Source organism: Apium graveolens, chromosome 9, assembly GCF_009905375.1.
Source record: "Apium graveolens cultivar Ventura chromosome 9, ASM990537v1, whole genome shotgun sequence".
NCBI lineage: Eukaryota > Viridiplantae > Streptophyta > Magnoliopsida > Apiales > Apiaceae > Apium > Apium graveolens.
Window position 1 is genome coordinate 286964073 of NC_133655.1, and position 25003 is coordinate 286989075.

Consider the following 25003-nt stretch of genomic DNA (forward strand, 5'->3'; position numbering starts at 1 on the left):
GTTTAATTGTTTTTTTGATCAAAAAAATACCACTAATTCGAAAGAAAACAGACCCCAATGCGGGTAATAATTGTACTGAATTATAACCGGAAAAAGTAGGCAGTGTCCCTATTTAAAGGCCGGTAACTTAAGTAATGTCTATTAGCACACCGGAAAATCTGCAGGGGGGTGCTCTAGAGATTATAATTCCCCAACTCCATTGTCAACAACAAAATGGCTAAACCCCTAGTGATGTGAACTTCCAAGTGACAATGCATTATCCAAACTCCTGTCATCATACAAAACAATTAATTCGTTAGAATGTTGAACCCTTTCTTTTTTGTTTTCTGTAAGTCAATGTTTAGTAATTTTACCAGGATTGTCGGCAACAAATCTAATGACAGCCCATCCGCTGACCGGTAGACTAACTGTATTACGAAGTGGTGGATCAACCAGGTTGAATTTAGATGTATCAGTTTTAGGATTGAAGTTTCCGAATCCCTCTGCAATTATGTAAAAGTCGTATCCATGGAGATGAATAGGGTGGTTTTTAGCTGTGAATATACTTGTGCCTTATAACACTACTTGCACATTTGATCCATACTTCAGCCTGTATAGTTTATGTTAGAGAATGGCCCTTTTCAGGATCTTATATTATTCTAACAGTTTAGTCCCCCTTGTTGGTTGCCATAACCAACGGCTAACATTACTGGTGTAATCAAATTTCACTGGGGGAGCTGCTGGAAAATCAGTAGTAAAAACTCCTGGAATCCCTTAATGATGTGCTTGTAATAATGAGAAGTTTGATGGTAGTACAAATGATACATTGTTCATACTAGCTGTGAAGCGAGTCCGGTTTGGAGCTTGGCATGTGTTAGCGTTGGCACCTGAGGGGCATCTGTTTAGGCCTAAACCAACTGTAAAGAAAAGGCTTTCATCTATGTCTGTTGGTACTTCAACTTTTCTGGGGCTTCTGAAGCTGGTAGAGAATCTTGTTCCTGTGGCGGTGTCATTAAATGCGGGCAGAGAAGGTAAGACAGGCTTGATAGAGGTTCCTTTGGTTGGGCAAGGTGCACTTTTGTATTCAAGAATGGCTGTGGTGGTAGTGTTGTCAAAAGGTGTATTTTGGGCACTGGCATAAGCACGTGCTGCTATGTAGTAGCGAGAAGGTGTTTGATCAGCGTTTATTAACATATCGGTTGTCTGACCTGGTCCGAGCATGAGTGTATTGGTGGTGAAGGGTTTAACATAGGAGGCGTTAGCACCAACAACAGTCATCTTGTGGTTAGCTATGGCGAAGAAGAGTTGTTGGTTTAGCGCTGAGTTGACGACTCGCAGAAGGTTAGTTTCTCCTGAATCCACTGGAACAATCACAGTTTCTGTGGAAAAGCAAAACAGGGCAGCCAGTAGAGCTGTTGTATGACTTTCATTAGCAAATTGATATTAGTTGGCTTTAGCCAACTGACTTAAGTTGTGATCGACTTTTAAGCCATAATTAATTTATTGCTAGAAGAAAAACATGTTTGACATAAAAGACTACCAGTATATTTACTTCAAAAATTACAAGGTACTTATTTTGTTATACCAACTGTAACAACCCAAATTCGGGGTCAAGATTTGGTGTCACTAAACAATCATTACATAAAATAAAGAAATAAATAAATAACCCCTTGAATCCGGATCGTTTACAGGTTATGGTATGAAACAAGAATCTAATCTTCTATAACTTACAACAACTAATATACAATTATAAATACCTTTGAACTAACGCTCGAATCATATTCTTCTAACTTCTTCAACCTCTCACAGCGGAGATTTCTCGATCTTCTGCTGTCTATCTAAGCTATTCATTTTTATCCTTATCTGTTTCTGGCAGAAATAAGAATTGACAAAGCAAGAGTGAGCCAAAAATGCCCAGCAAGTATATATCTTGAGTTTCAAACATTAATATCAAAAGAAAACTTCCGGAAAACATCTCAAAACAAGTTTACACAATTCGATTTAATTTAAGTGAGTGAGTTAATAAACATTGGCTGTCATCAGCCTTTAACTAAAATCCAAAAATGCCAAGCGATTTCCCGATTCATCTCCTGAATCAGGGTTTTGTCCGGTTTTGGAATCATAAAATCATTCGAGAGAGAATGCCGTTAATGGCGATCAACAACAAATTGGACTGGACACTAGAAACCAACATATGCACTATAACCTGCTGATCAGTCAGGATACAGTGCGGATCTATACCCAACTGCATAGACCCAACCAACATATGGGGCACCCAGGCAACTATGGCCTATTAATCAATGGTCTGGGTAAAACCCAGCCCGTATAGTAACCATCTAGCCCGTAGAGTATTTTGATATCAAATCATTTTTAATTTCAAAACATCCCAAATTAGGGTTCGCAAATAACCCGAACGAATGGTTATTTGCTCAAGAGAGCAATCGAATTATAGGAACAGTAATGAAAAGAACTGGCATAATATGAGTAATTGCAGTGAAACATAAAACAGTTAACTATTCTGAACTTAGAATAGGAGCGAATAAATATTTGCAGTATTTAAGGAGAAAGGTTAGGAATACTTGCCTCAATTGAGAATCCCTCTGATCTTTAACTAGTTGCCATATCACTCAGTCACGTCGCCTCTGTATTACCCTTGACGAGCTACTTGACCTTTCTTATCATTTACCTTCTTAGGTTATCTTTATTCCGAATCCACTCATTTCAGTATTACACGCAATCAGGCTTTACTTCTACTATCTCTATCTGGCTTTGAACGTCTCATACTATATGCATCTATCACAAATAATACTATTCAATGAACTGATAATATATAATTGACTAGTCTATACACTTATCCCTATCGTCTACCCGCCCGATAATAATATATATAAGAATCACATCTCATTCAGATAACATTCAAAAGACATGCTGACTCATTATTTGCATAATACGTACACATAGGGCAGGTAATCATATTATCCAGATAACACATAATCACGTAATTCATGTAGCACATAAGTTGAATCGTCAAAAGATAGGTCTCGATATGTTTAGAGTTGAAATAGGGTCAAAAAGAATATTTTATCAATCAATTATTGACTCGGAATGATCCCTACAACAAACGTCATTTAGATACGAAGGAATTTAGGTCTCTAAATTATTTTTAATAGAAGCAAAATATTTTTCTGAGTCTAGAGGCGTTCGTTTCGTATCAAGCGGACGAACGGTTGACATATTATGAATTTTCGAACATTTTTCGGAATTAAAACGGTCTCCGAATCATTTAATAATTAAATAATAGGGTTCGAATACCTAAATATGACTTTAAAATGATTTTATAATAATTATCGAGCCTTTCAAAATAATTTAAAATAATATTTTAAAGTTCAAAACTATATTCAGATTTTTAAATCCAAAAGAATTAATTAAAGCTAATTAATTAATCAATTAAAATTAATTAATAACTAATTAAATCAATTAATCAATTAATAATTAATAATTAAATTAATTGATTAATCAAATAATTATTTAGCACTTAAAATTAATTAATTAAATAATTAATATTTAATTTCGAATTTAAAATAAATTTTTAAAATAAAAAATATTGATTTTTAATAATTTAAAAATAATTATAAATAGTTTTTGAAAATAAACTATAACTGAATATCGTTTTTGAAAATAACTAAAACTAAAATCAAGTTTTCGTAAAGGTTTAAAACAGAAATACTAATTTTGCAAGGTAGGAAAAGTTCAGGGGCTAAAGGGTAATTTCGCCACCGTCACCTTCCCCACCCCGTCGGCTCCGGCAGCGGCAGCCATTAACGCTGCCACCGAGCTCGCCGGGAAACGCTATGTGTGCCCAGAAATCAACCATATTAACATCACATGATCTCCTTGCTGTCAGGAATTCAATTAAGCCACTAGTATGATCAAACAAGCACGGAGTCGACGGGAAAATCCGTCCAAACATTCTGACGCCGCCGGTTGTTCGTTTTCCGACCAACGCCTTCCATGTATCTTCCGCTAATTTCATCGATACCGTTTGATTCGTCTCTTCACGATCTATATATTTATACAACCGATTTCATATAATAACCCCAAACAAAGAAATACCCAATTTCCAATTAAGAACATTCAAAGTTCAAAACCCTAATTTCATAACCCGAAAATCAAACTCAAATTTAACCATGTTATTGAACTCAGTTTTTGACATATAATATACCAAATTGACCAGAAAAATATTATCTACACGATGGAAGCATCAAATCACATCAACAACATCAAGAACAAATTTTCCTATTTTAATTCTTAAATAATTCGAATACAAATAAATAAATAAGAAAATTACCATGATTTTTGGGCAGAAACTGATGATTGATTCAGAAAGAAGATTTCGGGAGCTTCGTTTTGATATGCTGCACGCCCGAATCGGAGTTCGATAACGCCTTCGTTCGTGTGTTTGATTCTCAGGAACGTATCGGTTTTCTAGGGGTTTCTCTGTATTTACGGTATTTTAACTGGTTGCAAATGAATAAACGGAATAAAGGAAATAAGAAATAGACTATTTATATTTATGGAATATTGGATCATTCTGGATCGTTAAATTAGTTGCTTAGCCGCTAAGTAACTTCAATAACGATCCAATTTGATATCAGTTTTGGATAATTATCTCAACCGGGCTTTTTATAAAATACTCTATACGAAAATAATGTGATAATATCTCGTCTTTTGAAAATACGGGTTTCGTTAATTTATCGAAATGATTATCGTATCGAAAATTTTGCACCGGGCCGCGCACGGGTCAAACCGTAATCCGGATCGAAAAAGTAAAAACACGGAAAATGTCCGGAATTACCAGATTAGGTTAGGAAGGAGTTTTCGAAAGAGTTTCGGGTTGTAAAAACGTAAAAACGATTGAAGTCGGACGATTCCTGGCTTTATAAAATAATTTTTATAATTAATCAGAAAATAATTAATAATTCATAAATCATTATAAAATCATCTAACATTCCAAAAATTACCAGAAAAATACCTTAATTTTCTATATTTTATTCTGGACATATTAAAATTATCATACTCACAGTTTATTACATACAAACATCCAAATATTATTATCAAACACCAGATAATTCACCAAAAATTCATATAATATTCACATAATAATCATATATTGATATAAATAATTATACGATATTTCCCCGAATGTTACATCCTTCCTCCCTTAAAAGGATTCTGTCCTCAGAATCACGCTAAGGAATAATACTAATACTTTTCAAGTATATAACTTTCATTTTCTCAGGTTAATCTCTCAACCTCATAATTTTTCATAACTTTAGCGTATAATACCAATCTTTCCTTTATAGCCTCTCGCTAACATCATATTCTATTTGTTGTTTGCATAACTCAATTCAACTCTCCATCTCCTATATATAATGGAGCTAACCTACTCCTTCTGAATATATACAGATAAACGCCTTATGAATGCGCTGTATGGGTAACGGTGAAGCCAACTCACTTCTACTTATCCTGTCTATTTACTACTTAGGAGGAACAACATAACACAACTTAATTCTCTTTTTCTTTCTAATTCTAGTAACTCGTGCCTACGTGCGTTTCCAATTGTTACTCGGTATTGAATCTCGTCCTCATATGTTTCTTCGTTCAAATAATCTAATTTGTAATCACTTCCCATCGCACTGGAGGCTTTTTAACCGTTCCTGTAATCTTCTACTTCATTTGTAAATGATGCCCTGGAACCGGGGTGCATTGGCTTTCTGACGTTGACTATGATATTCCCCAAGTACCTTTCCTATAATTCCTCGGTCTCATTATTTTAATCACAATTCAACGGTCTTTCACTGACATTAAATCTGTCAGTTACTCACGTAATCTGAATCAACCTTCATTTTATACGTAGGGAGATAAATTACCTTTCTTAGCCATATACATTTAAACATCTTATGAACTCGTTATGCCTGCAACAACAGGGTCAACTCATTCGTAACCGTTCTAGCTATCTCATTGTATTGATGGACTAACTTGAGTTATACCAATTTGATTTTCTTTCTAATTTTAACAATTTGCGATTATGCACCTTCCATTTTCCTGACTGTTCAACTTTACTTCTCGCGTCTCCTTTTGTTTGGTTAATCTGGCCTATAATTGTTTTTAATCGTACTCGAGAATCTTTAGTTGGTTTCTTGTACTTTCACTCCGTATCAGCCCGATATACTAAGCTCATGGCGTTTAATGCTTCGAAATGTTTTGAATATATTAAAACTAACAATTAAAAAGGCAATCTCGACCATCGCATTTAACTCACCATTTTGTAGTATTTTTCAATTTCTTTTTTTTAATTATTAACAAGTATATTCATCGAGTGAAATCTTTTACTCTTTAAAAGGAATATTAATTAAACATTCAGATTTCTATTCTCTTTCTGTATATGCCATTAAATCATTCGAACAATAGGTGAAATATAAATTCCGTTAATTAGGGTTTATATCGAAATTTGGGGATTTTAATTTGGTTGATTCTGGGGAGATTTGGAGGTTACATGAGTGTAGATCGTGAAGTTTTAAGTTGATTCATATATATAGTTTCTGTGTTGGAACCCCGAATCGAGTGGCCGAATTTTCAAGCACCTCGCCGGAGTTAATGGCGATGGTCGCCAGGAACGGGGTTTCAGGGGGTGCCTGTGATAGATTAAGCCGTATTATTGTTGCTATGACGAGATGGAATTGGTGGGTAACAGAATTCACATCAACCCATCTGTTTATGGCTGTGAATTAGTTCACCGGAGTTCGTTCCCGGCCTCCGGAATCTGCACCGGCCGGCCTGTTCTTCAACGACCCGGTCGGGTCAGTTTCGACCCGGGATATAACCCGGCTTTAATCCATATTTTCCCTAAATCAAAAATCAGAAGTCGTTTCCGAATTCTTTTATTTTAAAAATTATTTTAAAATTCTGTTTTAATCATAAAAATCTATATTTAATTTCGAAAATTATTTTAAAAATCCAGAGAATTAAGACCTTAAGTCTCATTTCAAAAGATATATGTTATGCCAGTTAATCATACCTATACTAATCCGAATGATATAGTCTGAACTATGGTGGATGGATGAATTTGGTTGATGGATATGGATGGATGTGATTGTAAATGATTTGGTAGATTGATGGTATCAGTTTAAGTCCGACTGGTAGTTGATGGTATAGGGGAGATGCTGCCCAAATTTTCAGAGATTACTCTACATATAAGGATAAAGAAGTATATTCTCACTCCCAGTTGTACTCCGAATGGTTGTGATTTCGGTTCTTGAGAAAGAATGTTATGATCGAATTGACTTTATGTAATTGGTCTTTGATTCTAGTTAGCTAGTCTTCACTTGGTTTAAGTGATCGGTTAAAAGAGTTAATTGATCAACTTTACCAACTAATGGTTAGCTAAATAGAGATCGATTCCAATTAGATTAAGTCAAGCTCTAACATGATTTTCAGATCCAAAATCAAAGCAGTTAGCAAGTTGAAGGCAGTGATGGCATTAGCAGGAATCAAAAGTTAGTAGAATTAGCGTGATGTTACCACAGACATGTGCGAGACTTTATCTAGATGAATATGCTCTTTTCGATAAACAAGAGGAACAGAAAGTAATTGGTACATGTCAGTAAGTAGATGTTAGGTCCCAATGTGTTTGTAGAAGGGGGGGTTGAATACAAACAGTACCGAATAATCGAATTAAATGCGGAATAAAAAATGTGAAACAAAATTCAAGTTAAATAAGAATATTATTAAACTTGAAAGGTGTTACAACAACTGTATCGATTACAAGGAATTAATCTCAAATTAATTACCACAAATTTAGAATAAATTCGACATGAACTTTTTCTATTTTTGCAATAATTAGAATCAAATGCTAAACGCGATTTGAGATTAATATCTAGGGATTTTAATCCGCTAGATTGTTACACAAGAGCAAGATAAAGATTTCTAGTGGATTGGATTTAACTTTACAATCTAGAAATTTAATCTTGAAGTATGCAGATGAAAAGATGAAATATTTCTTCTTGTTTTTCTTTTCTGCTTTTTTTCTTGACTTCTGTGTTCTGGATTATTGAGTTGCTGCTTCTCTGCTTCTTTTTAATCAACAACCGAATAGAATTGAATTGGCATGACAATCCTATAGCTGGCAAGACTTTCGATAGGACAATGGATTGAACTAGCAAGACAATCTAAATGAACTAGCATGACAATCAGAATGAACTAGCAAGACAATCCTTCTCCTAGTGTAACTTTCGGTGAGACTATTGAAAATGGCCTAGCATGACAATCGGTATGACAATCCTGATTGTCATGCTAGTTCATTTTCAATTGTCTTGCTGATTTAATGCAGATTTTGATCCAATTTAAATTCTGAAAATTCCTAAAATTAATTCAGAATTAATTAATCAATTAATTCAATTAATAAATAAATTATTCTTCGCAGATATAATTTATTTTCTTAATTAAATTAGATGACTTAATTAATTAATAGAGAATTAATTCTAGTCTTCAACAGCACCCATCCTTCTGCAGATCTTCTGAAAATCACTGAAAATTATGAATCAATTCCACCACTTCAATGTTGACACTCGATGTACTGTCTGGTTCATGAGTGACTAACTTCTGTGACGTTTCTTCATGTCTTGACTTTGACACTTTGATTTTCTTCAGATTAAATCCTTGTAATTAATTGATACCCTGACGAGATCTCTGTCACTTGATTAAATCCACGATCTTGATTTATATCACTGAGGCATGATCAACTTCTTGAACTTCTTCCAGTGAATTAACTCCTCAAGTCTGTAGATGAACCTTGTTTCTGAATCCTTTGACAGATATTACTTTGCGAGATCTCTCTGACGGTAGATCCACTATTTACTTATTACATTCTTATTTGAGTTGAGTTGAATCCTCAAATATACAAATAGGCTATGACATATGACTTACAATCTCCCCCTATTTGTTTGTTAGACAATAACACACAAATACCTAGAGGATAACTCAACTAACAAATAAGAAAAAGATATAAACATACATGCAAAGTAAATAGCAGAAAAGTTCTGGATGAGATTTAACATTTTCCAGATTCCAAGTAGATGTTCCTCTAGACTGAACATATCTTCAAGTAGTTCCATCTTCATTTGTACAACCACATTTCCTGTTGAGAAGCCCATATCTCTTGCTTCTCCCCCTATGAGAATCAACTGATTAAAGAAGATCACCTTGTGTTTACCACCTCTCCCGTACAATAGGATCCGCAGATAAAAACCAATGGTACTCCCCTAACAGCTTCTTCCCTTACTAGGAAATCACCTTGTGTTTACCACCTCTCCCGTACAATAGGATCCGTAGTTACAAACAACAATGGTGTGGTGTAGTGTACATTTTTAGGATCTTTTTCTTCCTCCCTGCTATTTCTCCCCCTTAGTTGAGGAATCCTCCAAACTATTACTTAAGCTTTTATCTCCCCCTTAAAGAAGGAATGTATGACGTCGTCTGAAGGAGTTCTCATATTTTACTTGGTTGGAAAAGAAATAACAAGTAGTTTCTCTTTCTTCCTCATTGTGAGTGTGTGATTGTGTTTTAGTGTACCTCACATGTGTTTCACTCTTCTCTCCACTCGTGTTTACACTCATTCTCACAAGTGTATCACTCTTCTCTCATAGCTCCATAATCCAGTTGTACCTGCAAGGAAAATCACCTTAGCCATCCTTAAGGAGGTCACAGGTGGTGCAATGGGAGTTCACAAATCCCCATCCCTGTTAAACTCGTCAGATGAATCTGAGTCATAATCTACAAGTTGCTAGTTTCCCTTTGAGGGTTCCAGATTTGAATTCTGGGAAGGTAAACAATGATCCAAAGAATTTAGCATAAAGATCAAGGTTCCCTTCTAATGTCTGTGAAGACATTTCCTTGTGACTCATCAGGTAATATCTGAATCATTGTCAACAAGTTGCCGATCTGCACCTATGTCAGATCCACTATCCGCAGATGCATCCAGGGGATTTAAGCCTGGGGAGGTAGACACTGACCACTGACATAAAGGCAATTGGTCCATTAACGAACCTTGAACAATCGAATCTGACCTTAAAATGGTCGAAACTCTTGTTTCCGTCAACTCATCCTTTGTGTGTGTAACCTCTCCTTGTGCATCAAGAATTGTTATGTTTGAAGTGGTGACACTACATCGGATACCTTGGCCGACAAGCAAATTTCAATAGACGCATCCTGTTGAGAGAATGAATCTAGTAACTGTTTTTGTGCCTTTTTCAGCCATTACATCTTTTTGAGAAGATGTATGGGGGCTAGCAGTTGTCTCGGTTTAAATACTACTCATCTATGTAGGAGACAGAGCTACTGGGTTGACTACAGAACCTTCCTTATGTGGTGCACTAAGGCACTATCTCCCTCATGCTCATTCATACTACATTTAGTGGTAAGAGAGTGTTGGTTGGTTCTGTTTTTGTGTTTGTCTTTACAGTCTGGGATAGACGTTGTGGGTTTTCAACCTCATGACTGTCAATGAAAGAAAGTCATTGGAGACTGAACCTGTAACACAGAACATATGGTAATAGAGAGAAAATGATTTACAATAGTGATTTCAAATGATTTTACATGAAATAAGAAATCACTAATGTAGAAAGAAGTTTGATTTTGTTTTTCAATATGAATGAGTTTTTGATAAAATATTGATCACTTAGGGTAAAGTCTAAGTAATTCTCATTCATATCAAAAGCTTACAAATATCTGCAACATAATGTTAACAACATATCATTGATCGATACTTGTCAAGTACTTTAGATACTAACTGTTATGTTGCATAAACAATATACCACTGCACATATAAAACAATATGATTGTGCCTAGTGATAAGATAGTTATAAATATGACGACTCTACTTATTCATATAAAACTGTAACTGCAGTTAGAGTGCCATACCATGTCCTTGACGATTGCTTGAGCAGTATACTAGTTCATACCAACCTGAAGTGAGATTGTGAAGAAGAGATTGCATAGTCCAATAGATCTGCAGCTGCAAAGTCCATGAACTGTGGTGCACTGACTTCCTCTTTTAACTCACCAATCAGGAGTACACTTGTACACATCTTACTAGAGTACAATTCCAAGTGTAATGTGCAGCAGGTGCCTGATATGTCGTAATATTCTCAAGTCTCGTCACTGGTGCTATATGTTGGATACTGCTTCATGATAATAACCTAGCACAATATACAAAATTACAATGATAACATTCCCAGCTTGCAAACAGCCATATCCCTCGGATAAACCTTTGCTGTTATCTCCAAAGGTAACCATGGGGCCAGCTTTCTCAACCACATTTGATAGCAGGGCTCTATCTCCGGTCATATGTCTTGATGATCCACTGTCAAGAATCCACACTACCGGTTATACTTGTTTAATGCCCTGCACTACAAATGGATTAGACCTTCTTCGGAACCCAAACTTGGTTGGGCCCGGCATACTTGTAGAACTGTCCTTTGTCAGGCAAAACAACATTTTTAATTTTAATTGTCTCAACTTTCTCAATGACTGAACATTTGACCTTGTAAACAGCCTTAACAAATTTCTGTTTAAGCTTAGGCACAAATGTCTCCTTTCTAGCCTTAGAAGGACTGGCAGTCTTAGACCTATCATGTTTCTTGTTATTCACATGCTGACGAGGAGTAGTCTTATCATTAGACACATGCTTACCATTAAAATAAGCATACATCATATTAAAAGCACAAGACATACAATTAGCAACACCACATGCTTTATGAGAGTGATTAATAGCAGGTAATTTATGCATGGTAGACATGGCATTATTGTTATCCAACTCATGTATGTCTGAGTTAGTCTCAGTTGCTTTCACAACTTTGACTGGAACTTTCGACTCACTTGACTTGGAAACAATCTTCTCATAAGCATGATCCTCAGCACGTATTTCTTCTTGAATAACAGAAGAGGTCGCATCAAATGGTTCAGCAATTGATGCTTTATAGAGGGGTTCATCAACACCCTTAAGCACATGTGGTACTTCCCTCCCTTTAGCACAAACATGAGGAGGAGAGTTTATGCCTAATTCTCCAATAGCAACATTGTAATCATAACCTATTCCAGATGTTTGATTAACAGCTTGCTTACTGTAGAACTCTTTAGCCTTCGAACAAGAATTGAAGTAGGCTCTAACCTTAGTCTCAAGACCGGTGATCTTGTCTTTGAGAATAGTTTCGAGTTTTCTATAACAGTCAACTCTATTCTCTAGAAAAGATACTTGTTCTTTTAATTTGTCTTGATTAATGTGCACAAGTCTTAATTCATTGACCTCTTTCTCAAGGTCTATGATCTGTAAACTTAACAGTTCATTATCACGACGTGCACAATCTAAGTTACCTCTTAGATGATAAACCATTTCAGCATCAGAAAGTTTTACCTCTATTCTTGACGATGAAGCTTTTCCATCAATAGCCATAAGAGCAAGATTTCCTTCATCTTCATCTTCACTGTCAGTATCATCCCAGCTTCTTCCCTTTGCCAGATAAGCCCTTTCAGAGTTCTTTCTTACTTGTTTTGGCTTCCTACATTCTGTGGCAAAGTGTCCCAACTCATTGCAGTTATAGCATCTAATGGTGCTCCGATCAACCATTCCTGTTTTGTACCCACCACTGCTGGTGTTAGAGGATGAAGATCCACCTTTCTGGAATTTGTAGTAGTTGGACTTGTACTTAAGCTTGGGATTCCTCCTGAATCTGACATGGGAGAATCTCTTGACAATTTGGGCCATTGATTCATCTTCCAATTGCTCCAGCTCTTCCAAGGAATAAAAATCATCACTTGATTGATTTGTAGTAGGAGGATCATATTCTGCTACTAACTCATTTTCCTCACCCTTGGAAAACTGTACCATTCTTTCTAACTGTTGAGATTGCTGTTGTTGTTGACCTTCAGCTACAAGTGCAGTAGATGTGCTGACCATTCTATCCTTCCCGTAGACTTCCTTCTGTTGAATCTGCTCCAACTCATAGATTTTTAACACTCCATAGAGCCTGTTCAAAGAAATCTCACTCAGATCTGTAGCTTCCCTAATGGCACTGATTCTATGTTCAAGATGAGTTGGCAGTGTTAAAAGGAACTTTTTGTTGACCTCCCTGATTGAATAATATTTCCCATTTATGTTCAGGTTGTTGATCAACGCATTGTACCTCTCAAACACTTCAGTAATTCCTTCTCCTGGATTTGATTTAAAATATTCATACTCAGAGGTTAGGATCTCCAACTTGTTCTCCCTAACTTCCTCTGTGCCTTCATTAATCACCTCAATAGTTTCCCACATGTGTTTGGAATTTTTACAGTTCATCACATGTCTGTTCATCAAGGGATCAAGGGAATCAATTAATATTAATTGAAGGCTGGCATCCAAGGAGGCTTCTTCCTTCTCAGCAGGAGTAAAATCTTCAGGCTCTTTTGGATAGGTTCTAGCTTTGGTAATCACAACATCATCTACTATCACCTCTGGTTCAATAACCATTGGAGTTTTTAGACCCTTCTTTAACAAGTTCAGATATTTGGGATTTGCAACTTGTAAAAATAATAGCATCTTCTTCTTCCACATGATATAATTTTCTTTATCAAATAGTGGAATTTTAACGGTTCCAACTTTTTGTGAAGTCATTATGAATTTTTGAATAAATAAAAATTCAAGGAGTTGAAAAATCACAAAAGTCTAGGATCTTGATTTGTTCGTTAATCAGAAGGCTCTGATACCAATTGTTAGGTCCCAATGTGTTTGTAGAAGGGGGGGTTGAATACAAACAGTACCGAATAATCGAATTAAATGCGGAATAAAAAATATGAAACAAAATTCAAGTTAAATAAGAATATTATTAAACTTGAAAGGTGTTACAACAACTGTATCGATTACAAGGAATTAATCTCAAATTAATTATCACAAATTTAGAATAAATTCGACATGAACTTTTTCTATTTTTGCAATAATTAGAATCAAATGCTAAACGCGATTTGAGATTAAGTTCTAGGGATTTTAATCCGCTAGATTGTTACACAAGAGCAAGATAAAGATTTCTAGTGGATTGGATTTAACTTTACAATCTAGAAATTTAATCTTGACGTATGCAGATGAAAAGATGAAATATTTCTTCTTGTTTTTCTTTTCTGCTTTTTTTCTTGACTTCTGTGTTCTGGATTATTGAGTTGCTGCTTCTCTGCTTCTTTTTAATCAACAACCGAATAGAATTGAATTGACATGACAATCCTATAGCTGGCAAGACTTTCGGTAGGACAATGGATTGAACTAGCAAGACAATCTAAATGAACTAGCATGACAATCAGAATGAACTAGCAAGACAATCCTTCTCCTAGTGTAACTTTCGGTGAGACTATTGAAAATGGCCTAGCATGACAATCGGTATGACAATCCTGATTGTCATGCTAGTTCATTTTCAATTGTCTTGCTGATTTAATGCAGATTTTAATCCAATTTAAATTCTAAAAATTCCTAAAATTAATTCAGAATTAATTAATCAATTAATTCAATTAATAAATAAATTATTCTTCGCAGATATAATTTATTTTCTTAATTAAATTAGATGACTTAATTAATTAATAGAGAATTAATTCTAGTCTTCAACAACACCCATCCTTCTGCAGATCTTCTGAAAATCACTGAAAATTATGAATCAATTCCACCACTTCAATGTTGACACTCGATGTACTGTCTGGTTCATGAGTGACTAACTTCCGTGACGTTTCTTCATGTCTTGACTTTGACACTTTGATTTTCTTCAGATTAAATCCTTGTAATTAATTGATACCCTGACGAGATCTCTGTCACTTGATTAAATCCACGATCTTGATTTATATCACTGAGGCATGATCAACTTCTTGAACTTCTTCCAGTGAATTAACTCCTCAAGTCTGTAGATGAACCTTGTTTCTGAATCCTTTGACAGATATTACTTTGCGAGATCTCTCTGACGGTAGATCCACTATTTACTTATTACATTCTTATTTGAGTTGAGTTGAATCCTCAAATATACAAATAGGCTATGACATATGACTTACAGTAGAATATTTTCAAAAACTGGAGGTTCAAGATAAAGCAAAGAGGTTCTATTATCTGAAATAGCATTCCCGGAAGGACTGGAAAGTATAACCATATCGAATGGCGATTGAATAAAAGTTTTAGAAAGCTCGTAAATCTAAGTATCTCAGGTACACTAACAAAGTATTCATGTGAATTTGGGAAGAAGAAATGCTGATCAATTGAGGGAAAGTCAAATACGCGAACTGCGATGATTTAAGCAAGGCTAAGGAAATATCTACCGATGAAATTCGATAATTTTGTTTGTAAAAATTTAAATATTATAAATAAAAGCCTTTTATTAATCTCAGAAATGACTTAGCTAATAATGCATATATCAATATTATCAAGAAAAAGACATTCTTATGTTAGAAGAGTTAATGAGTAATGAGAATGAAGAACTAAATAAGAAAAGAAGTGGAATCAAAAGAATGATAAAGAAATGTTATAAGATAATCCAGGATATATGTTGTGAACATCAGTTATGCCAGAAGTAATAGGGGAATGAAGTAAAACACCGGAAGTTGAAGACAAGAATTTCATTCAAAGAATGCGCGTAAGCAGGGAAAATTTAACAACAGCATTCGTGCAAACTATTAGAGAAGAACGATACAATGAATCTCATATCGGAGTTCTCCATAATTAAAGTGAAGCCCTGAAGATTCTAACGAATGATTTACCTTGGTTACCTCGTAAAATGAGGTAAGAATTTTCGTCGGTTACTGTACGAGTCGAGCTGGTGTCAAAAGCCCTGTATCGTATAGCCCAGTAGAAATAAGATATTGAGTGAAGGAAAACTTCAGAAATATGGAATGAAAAGACTAATGAAAAAAAGGGGTACTTCGCGCTACACACAAAAGTGATCATGGAGAAAAGAGAAGGGAGTTATGAAGTCACACATCGATTATTAGAAATTGCAAGTTTGAAGATTAAGTGAACATAATGTACTAGGAGTAATAAGATAGTGTAATTGTATTTATTGATAACATCCTCGCCCATTCAAGAACTAAGGAAGACCAAGTTGAACACCTGAAGATATACATGCGAAGGGTGAGAGATTAGCAACTGCGTTCGAAGCTTCAAAGGTATGAACTTTGGTTATAATTAATTATGAGCTACGAAAGTGTGGTTAATTACCAACCAAACAAGATCTATTCAGAGAAAGGTGTCTTGAGAAGAAAAGAAAGAGTGAATATCACTAAGGTTGCGGGGGAATGAATAAAGGGATAGGAAAAGTTAGAAATTGAGAGCAGGTTTGATCTGACTCCTGGAATATACTGATACTTATTTTGTTGTTAAATATCAAAGGTGGTATTAATATAGATGATTGGTGTTGACTTCAGTATGGAATGTTGTTAGCATCAAAGTTCATATCGATATCTAAATTTATATGACAACAAAAATTAGTATTAGTACCAAGAGTTCGGTTTTGAATAAAGTTATGATTCATTCTATTCCAAATTAATATTCCTTTTAAAGAGTAAAAGATTTCACTCGATGAATATACTTGTTAATAATTAAAAAGAAATTGAAAAATACTACAAAATGGTGAGTTAAATGCGATGGTCGAGATTGCCTTTTTAATTGTTAGTTTTAATAGATTCAAAACATTTCGAAGCATTAAACGCCATGAGCTTAGTATATCGGGCGGATGCGGAGTGAAAGTACAAGAAACCAACTAAAGGTTCTCGAATACGATTAAAAACAATTATAGGCCAGATTAACCAAATAAAAGGAGAAGCGAGAAATAAAGTTGAACAGTCAGGAAAATGGAGGGTGCATAATCGCAAATTGTTAAAATTAGAAAGAAAATCAGAGAACTGTAACAACCCAAATTCGGGGTCAAGATTTGGTGTCACTAAACAATCATTACATAAAATAAAGAAATAAATAAATAACCCCTTGAATCTGGATCGTAAAAGTCAAAACACGGAAAATGTCCGGAATTACCAGATTAGGTTAGGAAGGAGTTTTCGAAAGAGTTTCGGGTTGTAAAAACGTAAAAACGATTGAAGTCGGACGATTCCTGGCTTTATAAAATAATTTTTATAATTAACCAGAAAATAATTAATAATTTATAAATCATTATAAAATCATCTAACATTCCAAAAATTACCAGAAAAATACCTTAATTATCTATATTTTATTCTGGACATATTAAAATTATCATACTCACATTTTATTACATACAAACATCCAAATATTATTATCAAACACCAGATAATTCACCAAAAATCCATATAATATTCACATAATAATCATATATTGATATAAATAATTATACGATATTTCCCCGGATGTTACATCTCGTATAATTATTTATAACAATATATGATTATTATGTGAATATTATATGAATTTTGGTGAATTATCTGGTGTTTGATAATAATATTTGGATGGTTGTATGTAATAAGATGTGAGTATGTTAATTTTAATATGTCCAGAATAAAATATAGATAATTAAGGTATTTTTCTGGTAATTTTTGGAATGTTAGATGATTTTATAATGATTTATGAATTATTAATTATTTTCTGATTAATTATAAAAATTATTTTATAAAGTCGGGAATCGTCTGACTTCAATTGTTTTTACGTTTTTACAACCCGAAACTCTTCCGGAAACTCCTTTCTAACCTAATCTGGTAATTCCGGACATTTTCCGTGTTTTGACTTTTTCGATCCGGATTACGGTTTGACCCGTGCGCGGCCCGACGCAAAATTTTCGATACGACAATCATTTCGGTAAATCAACGAAACCCGTATTTTCAAAAGATGGGATATTATTACATTATTTTCGTATAGAGTATTTTAAAAAAAGTCCGGTTGAGATAATTATCCAAAACTGATATCAAATAGGATCGTTATTGCAGTTACTTAGCGGCTAAACAACTAATTTAACGATCCAAAACGATCCAGAACGAATCAATATTCCGTAAATATATATAGCATATTTCTTATTTTATTTTATTCGTTTATTCATTTGCAACCAGTAAAAATATCGTAAACACAGAGAAACCCTAGAAAACCGATACGTTTCCGAGAATCAAACACACGAACGAAGGCGTTATCGAACTCCGATTCGGGCGTGCAGCATATCAAAACGAAGCTCTCGAAATCTTCTTTCTGAATCAATCATCAGTTTCTGTCCATAAATCATGGTAATTTTCTTATTTATTTATTTATATTCGAATTATTTAATAATTAAATTATGAAAATTTGTTCTTGATGTTGTTGATGTGTTTTGATGATTCCATGTTATAGAGCATGTTTTTCAGGTCAATTTGGTATATTATACTTCAGAAATAGAGCTCAGTATCATGTAGAAATTAAGATTTGATTCTCTGAAAATTCTTTGAATATGACAACAAAAATTAGTATTAGTACCAAGAGTTCGGTTTTGAATAAAGTTATGGTTCATTCTATTCCAAATTAATATTCCTTTTAAACAGTAAAAGATTTCACTCGATGAATATACTTGTTAATAATTAAAAAAAAAATTTGAAAAATACTACAAAATGGTGAGTTAAATGCGATGGTCGAGATTGCCTTTTTAATTGTTAGTTTTAATATATTCAAAACATTTCGAAGCATTAAACGCCATGAGCTAAGTATATCGGGCGGATACGGAGTGAAAGTACAAGAAACCAACTAAAGGTTCTTGAGTACGATTAAAAATAATTATAGGCCAGATTAACCAAACAGAAGGAGACGCGAGAAGTAAAGTTGAACAGTCGGGAAAATGGAAGGTGCATAATCGCAAATTGTTAAAATTAGAAAGAAAATCAGATTGGTATAACTCAAGTTAGTCCATCAAGACAATGAGATAGCTAGAACGGTTACGAATGAGTTGACCCTGTTGTTGCAGGCATAACGAGTTCATAAGATGTTTAAATGTATATGGCTAATAAAGGTAATTTAGCTCCCTACGTATAAAATGAAGGTTGATTCAGATTACGTGAGTAACTGACAGATTTAATGTCAGTGAAAGACCGTTGAATTGTGATTAAAATAATGAGACCGAGGAATTATAGGAAAGGTACTTGGGGAATATCATAGTCAATCTCAGAAAGCCAATGCACCCCGGTTCCAGTGCATCATTTATAAATGAAGAAGAAGATTACAGGAACGGTTAAAAAGCCTCCAGTGCGATGGGAAGTGATTACAAAATAGATTATTTGAACGAAGAAACATATGGGGACGAGATTCAACACCGAGTAACAATTAGAAACGCACGTAGGCACGAGTTACTAGAATTAGAAAGAAAAAGATAATTAAGATGTGTTATGTTGTTCCTCATAAGTAGTAAATAGACGGGATAAGTAGAAGTGAGTTGGCTTCATTGTTACCCATACAGCGCATTCATAAGGCGTTTATCTGTATATATTCAGAAGGAGTAGGTTAGCTCCATTATATATAGGAGATGGAGAGTTGAATTGAGTTATGCAAGCAACAAATAGAATATGATGTTAGCGAGAGGCTATAAAGGAAAGATTGGTATTATACGCTAAAGTTATGAAAAATTATGAGGTTGAGAGATTAACCTGAGAAAATGAAAGTTAACAACATTCCATACTGAAGTCAACACCAATCATCTATATTAATACGACCTTTGATATTTAACAATAAAATAAGTATCAGTATATTCCAGGAGTCGGATCAAACCTGCTCTCAATTTCTAACTTTTCCTATCCCTTTATTCATTCCCCTGCAATCTTAGTGATATTCACTCTTTCTTTTCTTCTCAAGACACCTTTCTCTGAATAGATCTTGCTTGGTTGGTAATTAACCATACTTTTGTAGCTCATAATTAATTATAACCAAAGTTCATACCTTTGAAGCTTCGAACGCAGTTGCTAATCTCTCACCCTTCGCATGTATATCTTCAGGTGTTCAACTTGGTCTTCCTTAGTTCTTGAATGGGCGAGGATGTTATTAATAAATACAATTACACTATCCAATTATTCCTGGTACATTATGTTCACTTAATTTTCAAACTTGCAATTTCTGATAATCGATGCGTGACTTCATAACTCCATTCTCTTTTCTCCATGATCACTTTTGTGCGTAGCGCGAAGTACCCCTTTTATTTCATTAGTCTTTTCATTCCATATTTCTGAAGTTTTCCTTCACTCAATATCTTATTTCTACTGGGTTATACGATACAGGGCTTTTGACACCAGCTCGACTCGTACAGTAACCGACGAAAATTCTTACCTCATTTTACGAGGTAACCTTGGTAAATCATCCGTTAGTATCTTCGGGACTTCACTTTAATTATGGAGAACTCCGATATGAGATTTATCGTATCGTTCTTCTCTAATAGTTTGCCACAAATACTGTTGTTTAATCTTCCCTGCTTACACGCATTCTTTAAATGAAATTCTTGTCTTCAACTTTCGGTGTTTTACTTCATTCCCCTATTAGTTCTGGCATAACTGATGTTCACAACATATATCCTGGATTATCTTTTAACATTTCTTTATCATTCTTTTGATTCCACTTCTTTTCTTATTTAGTTCTTCATTCTCATTACTCATTAACTCTTCTAACATAAGAATGTCTTTTTCTTGATAACATTGATATATGCATTATTAGCTAAGTCATTTCTGAAATTAATAAAAGGCTTTTATTTATAATATTTAAATTCTTACAAACAAAATTATCGAATTTCATCGGTAGCTATTTCCTTAGCCTTGCTTAAATCATCGTAGTTCGCGTATTTGACTTTCCCTCAATTGATCAGCATTTCTTCTTCCCAAATTCACATGAATACTTTGTTAGTGTACCTTAGATACTTAGATTTACGAGCTTTCGAAAACTTTTATTCAATCGCCATTCGATATGGTTATACTTTCCAGTCCTTCCGAGAATGCTATTTCAGATAATAGAACCTCTCTGCTTTATCTTAAACCTTCAGTTCTTGAAAATATTCTTCTTACTGACATATACCAATTACTTTCTGTTCCTCTTGTTTATCGAAAAGAGCATATTCATCTAGATAAAGTCTCGCACATGTCCGTGGTAACATTACGCTAATTCTACTAACTTTTGATTCCAGCTAATGCTATCACTTCCTTCAACTTGCTAACCGCTTTGATTTTGGATCTGAAAATCATGTTAGAGCTTGACTTAATCTAATTGGAATCCATCTCTATTTAGCTAACCATTAGTTGGTAAAGTTGATCAATTAACTCTTTTACTCGATCACTTAAACCAGGTGAAGACTAGCTAACTAGAATCAAAGACCAATTATATAAAGTCAATTCGATCATAACATTCTTTCTCAAGTACCGAAATCACAACCATTCAGAGTATAACTGGGAGTGAGAATATACTTTTTTATCCGTATATGTAGAGTAATCTCTGAAAATTTGGGCAGCATCTCCCCTATACCATCAACTACCAGTCGGACTTAAACCGATACCATCAATCTACCAAATCATTTACAATCACATCCATCCATATCCATCAACCAAATTCATCCATCCACCATAGTTCAGACTATATCATTCGGATTAGTATAGGTATGATTAACCGGCATAACATATATCTTTTGAAAGAGATAGAAAAGGCTTTTTCGTTGGTAAAAGTTGAGGAAGAACAGAAGACGGATTTTGCTAGCTACTTTCTAAAAGGCGAAGCCAATTACTAGTGGGAATGGAAGAAAGTTTTGGAAGGAGAAGGTGTGGTGACTTGGGATAGATTCACTGATCTTTTCTTGGAGAAATATTTTCCTCGCTTTATGAAGAGATGGAGATCAAGTTCCTGGAGCTGAAGCAAGACAACTTAACAGTGGCGGATTACGAGACCAAGTTCACTGAATTGGCTAGATTTGTTCCAGAGCAAGTGGATACGGATGAGAAGCGGGCCAAGAGATTCCAGCAAGGACTGAAACCATGGATTCGTAGCAGAGTAGCTGTGTTTGAACTGACAACTTATACGGCTGTTGTTCAGAAGGCTATGATTATTGAAGGTGAAAGCGAAGCAGCTCAGAAAGAGAAAGGACCAGGAAATTTTCAGAATCGTTTCAACAAAAGGCCGAGATTTCAAACTCGAGGAAAAGTAAACTTTAGGAGACCGGAACAAAACAACCAGAGGATGGGTAATCGACTTCCTGCCCCAACTCAGCAAAGGCTTATTCGACCGCCTATACCTGATTGCAGAACGTGTGGTAAAAAGCATACGGGAATTTACAACAAGCCAAATGTCACGTGTTTTAAGTGCAAGCAAAGGGGACACTATTCTGGAGAATGTCCGATGGGAAAAGCAGAAGTTACTTGTTTCCAATGTGGGAGAAAAAGGACATATCGCCAGAGACTGCAGAGGAGTTGCAATGTCCGCTAGTATTCCAAGAGTTTTAGCATTACCTCCACCTCCACTACCACAACAAAATCAGCCCAGAGCAAGGACTTTCAATATGTCAATGAAGGAAGCGGTACAGAGTCCGAATGTGGTTGCAGGTACACTCCCTGTAAATTCCGTAAATGCTTTAGTATTGATTGATTCAGGAGCTACTAGATCTTTTATTTCTGAAGATTTTATCTCTAAGATAGATTGTGAGGTTCAGTGGTTAGATGAAGTGTTAGTCATAAAATTAGCAAATGATGATCAGGTTGCAGTAGATCGAGTATGCCCGAGTTGTGATATTGAGATAGGAAGATGTCATTTCTCAGTTGATTTGATACCTTTTAGGCTAGGGGAGTTTGATGTTATTTTAGGAATGGATTGGCTATCTAGTAATAATGCTCAGATTAATTGTGCGAATAAGAAAGTGAAATTGCAAACTGAAGAAAATGAAACGATAATATTTAAAGATTACTCTTTACAAGTTTGTAACTCACACAAATTAATGTTACCCACATCAAAATCACAACTTTAAATTCAAGGAAAGGCAGGTTAAATATCTTCACTGATACCTTTACTGGAGCAATTGTAGAGGCCACCGGGTTGGCCATTTATGGTATATGCATCAGATACATTAGGAGCTCCTCCTGTTCTTGTAGCTTCAACAAATTTTACATTATCATTATTTTATATTATTTTAGCCAATCATTTTACCTAATACCTAAGCACACATAAAAATAAATGAGTGGTAGGATATGTAATAAAATGAGAAATATAAAAGGGTGTTACCTTAATGAAGGGATTAATATAGTGATCTCCGGTGACTGTACGATCGCCGGTGAGGAAATGGGAGATGAACCTTTGGTATTCTAGAGAGAGAGTAGAGTGAGAGAGTGTTCAGAAAAAAAAGTGGTTTGTTTTGCACAGAGGGAAGATGGTTTATGTTCATTTATGTACGTAAACGTCTATAAATTGTCCATATTTATTTTTTTAAAATTGTCGGATTCTAACAACACGACATTTTGTTTTGTTATTTGAAATGTCAACAGTACCCATTCTTTTTGTTCAAAAACTCACCATGTGGAGGTTCTTCTAGTAATTTGTGGTTTGACATTTATAGGTTTGTTACTATAAATATATAATATATGTATATAGGAGCAAAGTTGCATGAAATTCCCTATTTTATCGGACTCCTGTAATTCATATATATTACATAATATATTACAAAATTTATTATTTTACTTATTCTGCAAATATCATTTTTTAATGACTTGCAAATCATGTATATTTTATAAGTAAAATATTATAAAATATATTATTCTACTCAACATTTTTATTTGTAGAATATTCATGTCCACGTTGAATAACATTAAATGTTTGACAAAATTTATATTAAAATAATAATTTTGTCAAATATACTTCAAAAATTAAAAGTTTTGCAAGAATTTCTGCATTTTGATCCTGACAAAAAAAATATTGCTGCATTTTGATCGTGTCTCCACGAATGCTCACATGATTCTGTATCTTTAATCTCCAATTATATGGTATCTAAAAAAAGTTTAACACGCAATTAGTTGTACAACCAGGTTAGGTATTCATCGGATTGTATATTTGTATGCAATGATGTAACTAGTTTGTTGTTATTCATAAGTTAGTCAATTCGAGCACAATTTGAGTTCTGACAACACCTCCAAGAAATGTGAATTCGTATTTTACTCATGCCACTGATTACATGTACAAGTTATGCTCCATCATTGTCAAGGTAAGTGCAAATGAGGATCTAATCCAATTTTATAGACAGTGAATCTTGTGTCAGCACAATTAGTACATGAGATTAATCTTTTGATGTTTCACTGCACATACATATCATTAGTACAATTTGCAGCTCGTGGAACGATAGATTTTTGTAACTCCGAGTTAGATTAGCATATTTACTTGAAGACCTGTTGTTGCACCACCAAGACTGAAGCTGGTTTGTTGACATCTGCAGATGCCAAAATGTCTCCTATTGGCCCCAGCTCTGGTACATCATTCCATTGCCATAATCCTACTAACATCGAGGTAGTACGATTTTGAGTAATCATACAGGTATTTCACAGAGAGGTGTGCAGCAGCTGCTAGTACGGCCATCCACATTATAACCAAGGTAAAGGTCTCGCCGTCTATATTCTGCACTCCAATAATTAATATAATTAGTTATAATCTAATTTACAGAAACATTATTACATTTACAGATCCCATCATTTTGTCACAAACTTAAAAATGTCAAGTCCAAACTTAATATTCTGGCACGTGCAACAAAGAAAGATAAATCATCTTCTAGCTTTGCTGTTAACCCAAGAAATTCCCTTGGACTTGATATTCATAAGGTTGGAGACAATTTCATATAATACAATTTAGATCTTGCTTTTAATGTATGTACATACCTGGCTCCTATATTCGAAATCATAGTATGCTCCTTGAACTATTCCTTGAGTACTCAGGATTATGCTGATAGTAATAGCATCTCTTACAGTCAGATTGTTTAGCAATGCTGGTCCTAAA

The 25003-nt window shown here is 34.6% G+C and overlaps 1 pseudogene; it reads right to left on the bottom strand.

Moving 5' to 3' along the window:
• Nucleotides 1-141: 141 nt before the first annotated feature.
• Nucleotides 142-23573, bottom strand: LOC141686532 (laccase-5-like; annotated as a pseudogene).
• Between the last annotated feature and the right edge of the window lie 1430 nt (nucleotides 23574-25003).